This window comes from Suricata suricatta, chromosome 9, assembly GCF_006229205.1.
Source record: "Suricata suricatta isolate VVHF042 chromosome 9, meerkat_22Aug2017_6uvM2_HiC, whole genome shotgun sequence".
Classification (NCBI taxonomy): Eukaryota; Metazoa; Chordata; class Mammalia; order Carnivora; family Herpestidae; genus Suricata; species Suricata suricatta.
In genome coordinates, this window is record NC_043708.1 from 8101004 (window position 1) to 8111990 (window position 10987).

Here is a 10987-nt window from a genome sequence, read left to right on the forward strand (position 1 = left end):
CTCTCTCTCTCTCTCTCTCTCTCAAAATAAATAAATAAACATGAAAAAAAAAGAATTGTGCTAGGCTGGTCAAAAGGACTTCTCTGGATAGAAAGAATAAGTTATAATCATTGACCTACTTTTCAAAGGTTATCTATTTATTTATTGGTCTGAGCCAAAGAACCTATTCCTTTTTATCCAAAGCCTGTCTGCTACTTGAGGTCACTCCAGCACCCCTTCCCCCAGGAAGACCCCCCAGGACTACTCCTATCCCTGAGCTCCTAGAGCACCTAGGCCTGTGCCTATCCTTTGACAATGCTTAATTGTCAGCATTTAATTAACTTTTCTTTCCTGATTGCTTAACACTTGGTTTTAACAATAGAACCTTTCAACTCAAATATACATAGAGCAAAAGGCAAGTATTGGGAACAAGAGAATGTTGAATGTACACAAACTGAATATGCCTGTGCAAATAGCGCCCATCTCAGAGAACATGGCCAGACCCCCAGGATCTCCCCAATGCCCCCTTCCTGCCACTACCCCCCCCACCACTCTCCTGACTTTTAACACCTCTTTTTGTACCTTTCATAAATGCAATTGTAAATGGCGTCACGGGGTAGGTACCCCATTGCGTCTGACTTCTTTTGCCACATAATGTCTGTGAGTTCATCCGTGGCTGATGCTTTCCCCCCTCAGCCTTATGCTTGTGGGATTCACCCATTTTGTTGTGTATAACGGAAGTTCATTTGTTCGCATTGCTAAGTTGCGTGGATATATACCACAATGGAATGAACACCATTCAATCGTTGGTGGGGATTTGAGTCGTTTCCAGCTTGTGTGAACAGAGCTGCCATGAACTTTCTAGAGCATGTCTTCTGGTGGACGTATGTGCACATTTCTGTGGGGTATGTACCTAAGCATGGAATTGTTGGGTGATGGGGTATACATGCTTTCAGCTTTAGTAGAATTGTCAGACAGCTTTCCAAAGTGAATGAATTTACTGTTCTTCCAACGGGGTAGGAAGATCCAATTATTCACAACCACACTAGCACATGATATATCCTGTCTTTTTCCTTTTACCAATTTTGGTAAGTATACAGTAATAGTTCATTTGCATTTCCCTGATGCCTCTTGAAGGTGAGTTTCTTTTCTTTTTTTAAAACTTTATTAATTGAGAGAGAGAGAGAGAGAGAGAGAGAGAATCCCAAGAAGCCCACAAACCATGAGATCATGATCTGAGCAGAGATCAAAGTCAGAAGCTTAACTAACTGAGTCACCTAAGCACCCCAAAGGTGAGCTTATTTTCATATGTCCGTTGGCCATTTGGACAACTACTTTTCAGTGAGGTCTCTGTTCAAGTATTTTACCCATTTATCTAGTGGGTAATTTCTTTTTCATATTGATTTGTAGAAGTTCTTTATATATGCTGTATTAGAGTCTTTTTTCAGATACTTGTACTAAAAATATCTATTCCAACTTTGTGAGTTGCCTTTTTTATTAAAAAAATTTTTTATATTTATTTATTTTTGAGAGAGAGCACAAGTGTGAGCACAGAAGGGGCAGAGAGAGTGGGAGACATAGACTCTGAGGCAGGCTCCAGGCTCTGAGCTGTCAGCACAGAGCCCAGTGTGGGGCTGGAACTCATGAACCACGAGATCATGATCTGAGCCAAAGTCTGATATGTAACCAACTGAGCCAACCAGGGACCCCTATGAGTTGCCTTTTTACGCTTCTGATAGTGTATCATGATGAATACGTGTCTTTAACTTTTACGTAGCCCATATTTATTACTCTTTTCTTTATGACTAGTGATTTTATGTTCCACTTAAGAAACCTGCCTACTTCAGGTTCCCAAAGATGTCCTGTTATATTTTCCTATAAAAGCTTTATTGTTCTACCTTTCTCATTTAAACCTGCAACCCAGCTGGAAATGACTGTGTTTTGGATAACTGAGATTCCTATTGGCTCAATGTGTTTACCCACTTCACCCAGCACCACCCGTTCAGAAGAGCATTCTTCCCAAATGGGCTGCACTAGCCTTTTGGTGGGTAAGTTTCTGGACTGTCTATGCTATCCCATTCTTGAATTTTTTGATCCTTGACTCTACCATGCTGTCTTAGTCATTGTAGCTTTCTACCTGGTAGTTCTCTTATTCTGTTTTTCTTCTTCAAGATGGTCTTGGCTGCTCTTGGCCCTTCTGGTCCCACGTGAATTTTAAAATCCATTTGGGGCACCTGGGTGGCTCAGTTGGTTAAAGTCTGACTTCAGATCAGGTCATGATCTCCCGGTTTGTGAGTTCAAGCCCCACGTTGGGCTCTGTGCTGACAGCTCAGAGCCTGGAGCCTACTTCAGATTCTGTCTCCTTCTTTCTCTGCCTCTCCCCTTCTCTCTCTCTCTCTCAAAGATAATCATTAAAAAATAAATAAATAAAATTTTAAATAAAATGATAAAATCCATTGTCAATTTCTGCCTCCCCCCCCTCCCAAATGTGTTGGGATCTTGATTGGAAATGCTTTGAATGACATCTTCATGATACCGAGTGTTCTGGTCTATGATACAAACTATCATTCCATTTATTTGAAGGTTCTCTGATTTCTTTCTATAATATTTTGCAGTTTCAATCCTAACTGCTCAGAATACAAGGAAACTAGATTGAAATATCTGCCCGTATGGAGCTTACATTCAGGTGGGGAGTTTAAAGAAAAACAAAAGCCTGAAATCTTCAATGAGTAATAAAATAAGCCAACAAGATGGCTGAGTGCTGGGATGAGATGTGCTGAATGTATAAAACCAGAAAGATGCTGTGACTTCCTCTAGCGGCACTCAATGGGGCAAGGCCGACAGCAGAGGGCTGCAAATTAGAATGAGGGAAGAACAGTAGTAACTCCTTGACTTGATATTCCAGAAATACATTCCAATCTCCAACGGTGATTGCCATAACTGGTTTGCTTGGCTTGAACAAAACAGAGCAATGCCCAGAAAATCCAGAGGCCACACTTTGGGCACAAGCACCAACCAGGAAATGAATACGATCTTAGTGAGGTCACTAAGCTTTCAGACAAACAGCAGCTACACAGCCTTTGCCATCCTTACCCAGATAACATCATGCAAAAGTAGACAAAAGATTAGGAAAATGAATACATAGGGGCCATTAGGAGGAAGTGGCTCACAGGGAAAAAAGCGACAGCAAATAAATGCTTGGGAAGTAAATAGAACTGAAAAGGCACAGGGGTGCGGTGAGTGCGGTGTTTAACTGTTAGGGGAGATCAGTCAGGGTGCAAGACTCCTTCTGAGCATTTCCAGATGATGATAAGGTCAATCACATAACCTGGTAAAGTCAGTAAGAGAAGGTTTGTTTCTATTTACTTTCTTTACGCACTCAAGGACAGATGTCATACTCCGGAGGGAGAGACTTTCCCCCCCCAATATGACTTTTCTAAATTGTTATAAAAGAGAAGGACAATGTTAGCCATCAAAAAAATAAATCACATTATGGCTCATTTTTAGAGCTTTGGACAATCTCCCTAAAAGAAAGTCATGTATTTCCATACAAACAGACTTTGCATTCAATTCCAGCACCCTGATGCCTAACTTTGAACTTCAGGTTGCTGTCTCTGACTCATTTCCCAGCAAAGCAAATAAATAATGTTGCTATTTTTGTTCCACTTTGCCGAAGTTAATGAACCTTCCAGGAAGCCCTCTCTGCAGTTACACTCTTTAATAATAACGTGCTTAAAATCCATGTTTATGACTATAGTGTAATCTTGGCTAACCTTCCCCAGCTCCATTTCATTGCAAAGTAATCTGTGCAGAGCTAGTATTTACTCATCTATTCGGTGCACCACCGGCTGGCTTCACCTCCCGGAAACATCCGGCTCGGTCTCAGCTTCCATCCTTGCATGTCTGTGTTTCCAGATCCCAGCATGCATGGTGCCCAGGTGCACCTCAGTGAGAACACCCTGCACCCCACTCCCACCTCATAATGTTGCTTCTGTGTTAGCCAAGGTTCCAGAGAGACAGAACCAGTAGGAGATGATACATACCTAGATGCATAGATAGATACATAGATGCATGGATGGATACACAGAGACACAAAGACATAAAGATAGATAGAGACATAGAGAGAGATGGATAAAGAGATTTATTTTAAGGAATTAACTCAGTCAATTATGGAGCTGAGAAGTGACCATGAGCTGCAATTTGCAAGCTGGAGACCCAGGAAAGACAGTGACATAGTTTGAAAGTTTGAGAGCCAAAGAGCCAGAGGTGTAGATTCTAGTCCAGGTTCAAAGACGTGAGAATTAGAAGTACTGGGGACAGCAGACCAGTGTCTCAGCTCAAGCTATCAGGCAGAGAGCAAATTCAATTTCATCCCCCTTTGTGGTTTATTCACATCCTCAAGGGGTTGAATGATGCCCACCCACTGCTTCATGCATCTGCCCGATTCAGATGCTCACCTCTTCAGGAAACTTCCTCAAGACGCACTCAGAAATAATGTTTGAATAGCTCTCTGAGCATCCCTGGTCCCAGACAAGTTGACACATACAATTAACCAACACATCAGCCCAGCCCCACACTTAACGCCTTCCAACATTCATCCCAGGTCCTGAGTGGAGTCCAAGGAGCACCAGGGGTCCCTGCCCTTCCTTCCAGGTGATCATCTGAGCTACTGTCTCTTAATTAATCTAAGACACCACTGATTTGATGAGTCGCTCTCCTATGACTGGAAAGGAGGTTTTCGTTACTTGACCAAATGGTGTTTTGATGGGTTGAGGGACTCTTTTAGTTTGATTTTCCTTTTTTGCAATGGGTGGGTGGAATGTTTGAGTGCTTAGAAGCACAAGTGAAAGCAGAAAGGCAAGATGGGAAAATAAAGTAAAAACAAAAACAAGAAGGTGGATGAGGAATGAAATGTGCACTCCTCGTGGGGCAGACAGTCTGTGGTTACCACCCAAGTTCCCACTACCTTTCCTGATGGCTGCTTCTTAATTAAATGTGCAAATAGTGTCACATGCCCCCTGCCCAGGGCTTACTTGAGCAGCAGCCTCAATTATCTAGAAGATTTCCCAGCACTGGAGAGTCAGTCGGTGGAAAACACCGTGTGCAGTTTCTGGATAATGTACCGCCTACCTGGGGCAGCTCATGTGTCTGCTCTTAGGGAAGTCTCTCAGCCCCACTCAGGGCCCATGAGCTTGCAAATCACACACACAGCCCTAAGAAGTTCATGACTCTCTGTTGACAAAGATTAAAAGCAAGTATTTGCAAAGAGCAATGAAGGAAACTGGCATATTTGGGCGGCGGGGGGTGGGGGGGAGGACGTATACACGTGCACCTGTGTATACTGAGTCTTTGAAATCCACTGGGTACTTTATATCACAGCACATCTCGGTACAGACTAGCCACACTTCAAGTGCTCGATAAGCACATGTGAACAGGCGCTGCCTTGCGGACAGCACATCCATGGAAAGCTTTCCCTACGAAGGCCGCCGTAAAAGTGTTCTTAGAGGAATCACTCCCTCAAGAAGTGAAACCAGGAAGGAGAAAAAGATGTAAGAAGCAGGAGTAAATAAATATTTGTGAAGTGTACTGCTATCTAAGAAATGTCCAAAAGTAAATGGAGAGCTCAATGTCACTTGGCTTCAGCATACGTCCCCAGGGTGAAAACTGCTTCCGTGGTCCGTTACTTCTTTGGGTTTCTGCTCTCATTTGCGTTGGCCTCTGATTTATAATTTTCTTTTCAGCTCAGTGATGCATTTAAAAAGACTTTTAAGACATGTTTTTAGGGAATTTTCATTGTTTTCAGCTGAACTATTGTTCAGATTCTCTACTTCATCCTACCTTTCTGAAATTCAATAGATCTTCACATCCTGTGTTTAACCTTCTGTTGGTTGCCCTTAACTTACACTTAAAGGCTTTTTTTTCTTCATCTAAAGCTGATCAATTTATTCATTCTCCCCTTATAAAAAAGAACCTTGGGGGGCATCTAGCTGGCTTAGTTAGTGGATCCTGCAACTCTTGATCTCAGAGTAGGGAGTTGGAGCCCCACGTTGGGGGTAGAGATTACTTAATAATTTTTTTTAAGTTAAAACAAAAGAAAAAACAGAAAAGAACCTTGGAATTTACTTATATTTCTTGTTTTGACTCCCATCTTTGCTCCATGTTGATGTCTGGAATTTTATTTTCATATTTTAAGAAAACTAATTTAAAACTACTTTTAGGAAATGTTGGTGTTGATGATGATGATGATATTCCATTGTGGCTTGTAACTCATTTATTTCTTCTGGAGTTTTTTTCCCTTCCTACTAAAGAGCTGCCTCTATGTGCCAGATAGGGTTAGGGAATGTGGGTTGTTCACATGTCAGCTTCACATTTGAATGATAGTTTAGCTGGGTATATAATTCTAGTTCAAATGTATTATGGAGTCTTTTGTATGGCAGCCAGTGAGAAATCTTGTGTGCATTTAATTCTCTGATCTGTTTTCTTTTCTCTTGTTTATAAGGATTTTTAAAAACTTTTATCCTTTCTGTTTTATTATGGTGTGTTTAGACATCTTATTTATTCTATTCTTATAACACCAATCTTCTTTAGTTCTGGGAATTTCTAAATTATTAATTCAAATATTTCCTCCCTTTTATTCTCTTTTCTCTGCTTCTTGAATTCTGGTGACATAAATCTTGGTAGGTGTACTTTTGTCCCCCACATCTCTTACTTTCACACTTTCCACTGTCCTACCTGTGTCTGGCACATTTGGGATGAGTCTCAGCTAATCTTCCAAGCTTCAAGGCGATTTAACATGGCTATTGAGTCTCTTATTTCAATAATTGCATTTTTTTTAATTTACAAGATAATCAGAGCAAACATTGAGTGCTTAACTATGTGTCAGGCATTATTCTAAACACTTTACAAATGCTACTTATTTATTTATTTAGGTTTATTTAGTTTTGAGATGGAGAGAGAAAGAGTATGAGTGGGGGAGGGGCAGTGAGAGAGGGAGACACAATCCAAAGCAGGCTCTAGGCTCTGAGCTGCCAGCACAGAACCCGACTTGGGGCTTGAATCCACAGACCGTGAGATCATGACCTGAGCCGAAGTCAGAAACTTAGCCGACTGAACCACCCAGGCGCCCCAAATGCTGACTATGCTGACTATTTAATCCTCATGAAAACCTGTGAAGTAGATGGGCTGTTATCATCCCCATCTCACAAACAGCACAGAGGTGAGTGACTTGTCCAAGGTCATTGACCTGGCAAATGGCTGATGGAATGTAGGTGCAGGCAACCTGATTCCAGAGGCTGCACTTGTATTCCTACACCACTGCATCCCCAGGAGGTGATTTTTTTTAAATAACTACTTATACTTGTGTCACCCCATAAAACAGAATCTTACTTTCTGTGGGCATATCAGTTATGCTTGTTTTAAATACCTATTCTGGGTGCTCTGATAGCTCTATTCCTTCAGGTTCAAGTTCTTCTATTTGTTGCCTCTCTTTTATGCTTTGTGTGTTCTCCCACCCTCCTGTGATTCCTTTCTGTGAATTCATCTAGGCAGCAGTGCCCCCTAACATTTTCAGCTGTCCTGGCTCGGGAACTCTATCTGGGGGATGGGCAGAACTTCTATTAAGCATATTTGTCCTCCTTTCCAGGGATAGGAAATTTTTCTGGGTGTCCAGTGGGTGGGAGTCCTCTCCTTATTCATGGATTCCCTGTTTCTCCCTCTCCTGCTATCCTTCCAGGGTGCTGCCCCAATCATCCTGACTACCATTTTCCCAGAGGTTAGATGTCATTCTCCCCTTCCCCAGGGGGTGGGGATGGCAGGAAGCTCTTCACATCAGCTGGACCGAATGCTCCTGCTATAAAATTCTGGCTAACCCTTTTGTTGGTGACCGTTCCCACCTTCCTCTCCCACGAGGCATAACCATCAGGAATCCCATCTTGTTACTCTCATCTCATATAAGTGGTGCTGCCTTGCAAGTGGGCTGACTGCTCTTTGTCCTTTGATTGAAAGAAAGAAACTACACACACACACACACACACACACACACACACACACATACACACACACAGCAAAGACAATAAAGAGAACAAAAAACAATATTTGATGAAATAACAGCTGAGCACTTTCTAGATCCGAAACTTAGACCTCATGTGCCAGAACTGGGACATGTGGACACCCCAAATCAAGCACTGCCTTAGGGTGCCTGGGGGGCTCAGTTGGTTAGGCGTCTGACTTCAGCTCAGGTCATGATCTCGCGGTTCGTGAGTTTGAGCCCCGTGTTGGGCTCTGTGCTGACAGCTCAGAGCCTGGAGCCTGCCTTGGATTCTGTGTCTCCTCTCTCTCTGCCCCTCACCTGTTTGTGCTGTCTGTCTCTGCCTCAAAAATAAATACACATTAAAATTTTTTTAATCTTAAAAAAAACAAGAACTGCCTTAGAGAAATCAAGATTTATCCAGCAGCTGGTCACCCTTACTCCCAGTTACATAAAGAGGTTGGAGGTAAAGCCCCTCAAAAGTGAGGGTTCCACAGCAAGGAAGAAGAGGGAGGTGAGCTGCACCCGGGTGTAAATCATTTCAAAAGAAACGGCCCCCAACCCCATTCAACACAATTGTTAAAAATGCTCAAGAACTAAGGATGGTAGGGTGAAAAAAAAGCCATATCATTTGCAGATAAACCAACCATCAAAACTATTAAGAAGGGTCCCTGGGTGGCTCAGTTGGTTAAGCTTCTAACTCTTGGTTGAGGTTCAGGTCATGATCTCACATGGTTTGTGAGTCTGAGCCCCGCATTGGGCTCCATACTGACAGTGCAAAGCCTGCTTGGGATTCTCTCCCTCCCTCTCTCTCTGTCACTTTCCTGCACTCGCTCTCTGACTCTCTCTCAAAAATAAATCAGTAAACTTAAAACATTTTTTTAACTAAGAGAGTTTAGCAAGAATGCTACATGCATTCTAGCATTTTATGCTAGAAAATAATATTAAAACATACCATTAGCTAAAGCAACAAAGATCTAAAATATCTAGATGTGAGCTAAGCAAAATATGTAACACTTTTATGGGGGATATTGTAAAACGTTATTAAAGAATATAAAAGGTTTTCGTCAACCATACAAATTCAATGAGACGCCAGTAAAAACCCCAAAAGTATTAAGAAAAAATACAGAGATGCAAAAGTATGATTTTGAAAAAGAACACAGAGGGAGGATCTATTCCACCAAGTATTTCAAGTTCAAATTCACAACTTTTTGAAGTGGGGTTTTACCATAGCAACAGACAAGTGAAACAGAACAGAGCCCAGAAACAAACCCATGTCTAAATGGGAAATTGGTATGTGATATTGCTTGTGTCAGAAATCTTGTGTGAATAAATTATTCAGTAGTGTTTGAGAAATTGGCTAAATATTTGGAAAATTTAACATACAACTAGATTATGACCTAGTATATAAAATATACATATTAGTATATGCTGTGTAATATTGGTATACCTCAATTAGTTCCATGTCACATTGACTAGAATCCTTTTTAAAATGTCCTGAAATTAGGGCACCTTGGTGGCCCAGTTGGTTAGGTATCTAGCTTTTGATTTTGGCTCATGTCTTGATTTCATGGTTGTGAGATCTAGTCCTGCATCGGGCTCTGTGCCTGCTTGTGTGCAGGCTTGTGACGCCTGCTTGAGGATCTCTCTCTCCCTCTTCCTCTGCCCCTCCCTCTTCTCTCAAATAAAAGAAAATATCCTAAAATTGATATTAGTAAACTGAATCCAACAATACATTTTAAAAAATCATTCCCCACGATCAAGTGGGATTTATTGCTGAGATACAAGGGTGGCTCAATATTCACAAATCAATTAACATGATACACTCCATCAACAAGAAAAAGGATAAAAACCATATGATCATTTCCATAGATGCAGAAAAAGTATTTGATAAAGTACAACATCCATTCGTGATAAGAACCCTCAACAAAGTAGTGTTAGAGGGAATATACCTCAACATAATAAAGGCCGTATACAAAACCCACGGCGAACATCATAGTCAATCAGGAAAAACTGAGAGCTTTCCTTCAAAGGTCAGGAAGAAGACAGGGATGTCTGCCCTCACCTTTATTCAGCGTAGTACTGGAAGTCCTAGCCTCAGCAGTCAGACAATGAACAGAAATAAAAACCATCATAATTGGTAAGGAAGAAGTAAAACGTTCAGTATTTTCAGATCACATGAAACTATATATAGGAAACTCTAAAGACAATACCAAAAAAACTACTAGATAAATGAATTCAGTAAGGTCATAGGATACAAAATCAATATATAGAAAACCACTGCATTTCTACACACTAATGAAGTAGCAGAAAGAGAAATGAAGAAAACAGTCCCAACTCACAATTGCACCAAAATAATAAAATACCTAGAAATAACTTAACCAAGGAGGTGAAAGATCTCTACTCTGGAAACTCTAAAATACTGATGAAAGAAATTGAAGATGACACAAACAAATGGAAGTGTATTCCATGCTCATGGACTGAGAGAACAAAAATTGTTAAAATATCCATACTACTCAAGTGCCTGGGTGGCTCAGTTGGTTAAGTGACTGACTTCAGCTCAGGTCATGATCTCACAGTTTGTGAGTTTGAGCCCCATGTCAGGCTCTGTGCTAACAGCTTGGAGCCTGGACCCTGCTTCAGATTCTATGTCTTCCTTTCTCTCTGCCCCTCCCCTTCTCATGCTCTGTCTCTCTCTGTGTCTCAAAAATAAATAAACATTAAAAACAATTTTTAATAAAAAATATCCATACTACCCAAAGCAATCTATACATTTAATATAACCGCTATCAAAATACCAATAGTATTTTTCACAGAACTTGAACAAATAATCCTAAAATTTATATGGAACCACAAAAGACCATGAATAGCCAAAGCAATCCGAAAAAAGGAAAACAAAACTGGAGGTATCACAATTCCAGATTTCAAGATATACTACCAAACTGTTGTAATCTAAACAGTATGGTACTGGCACAAAAATAG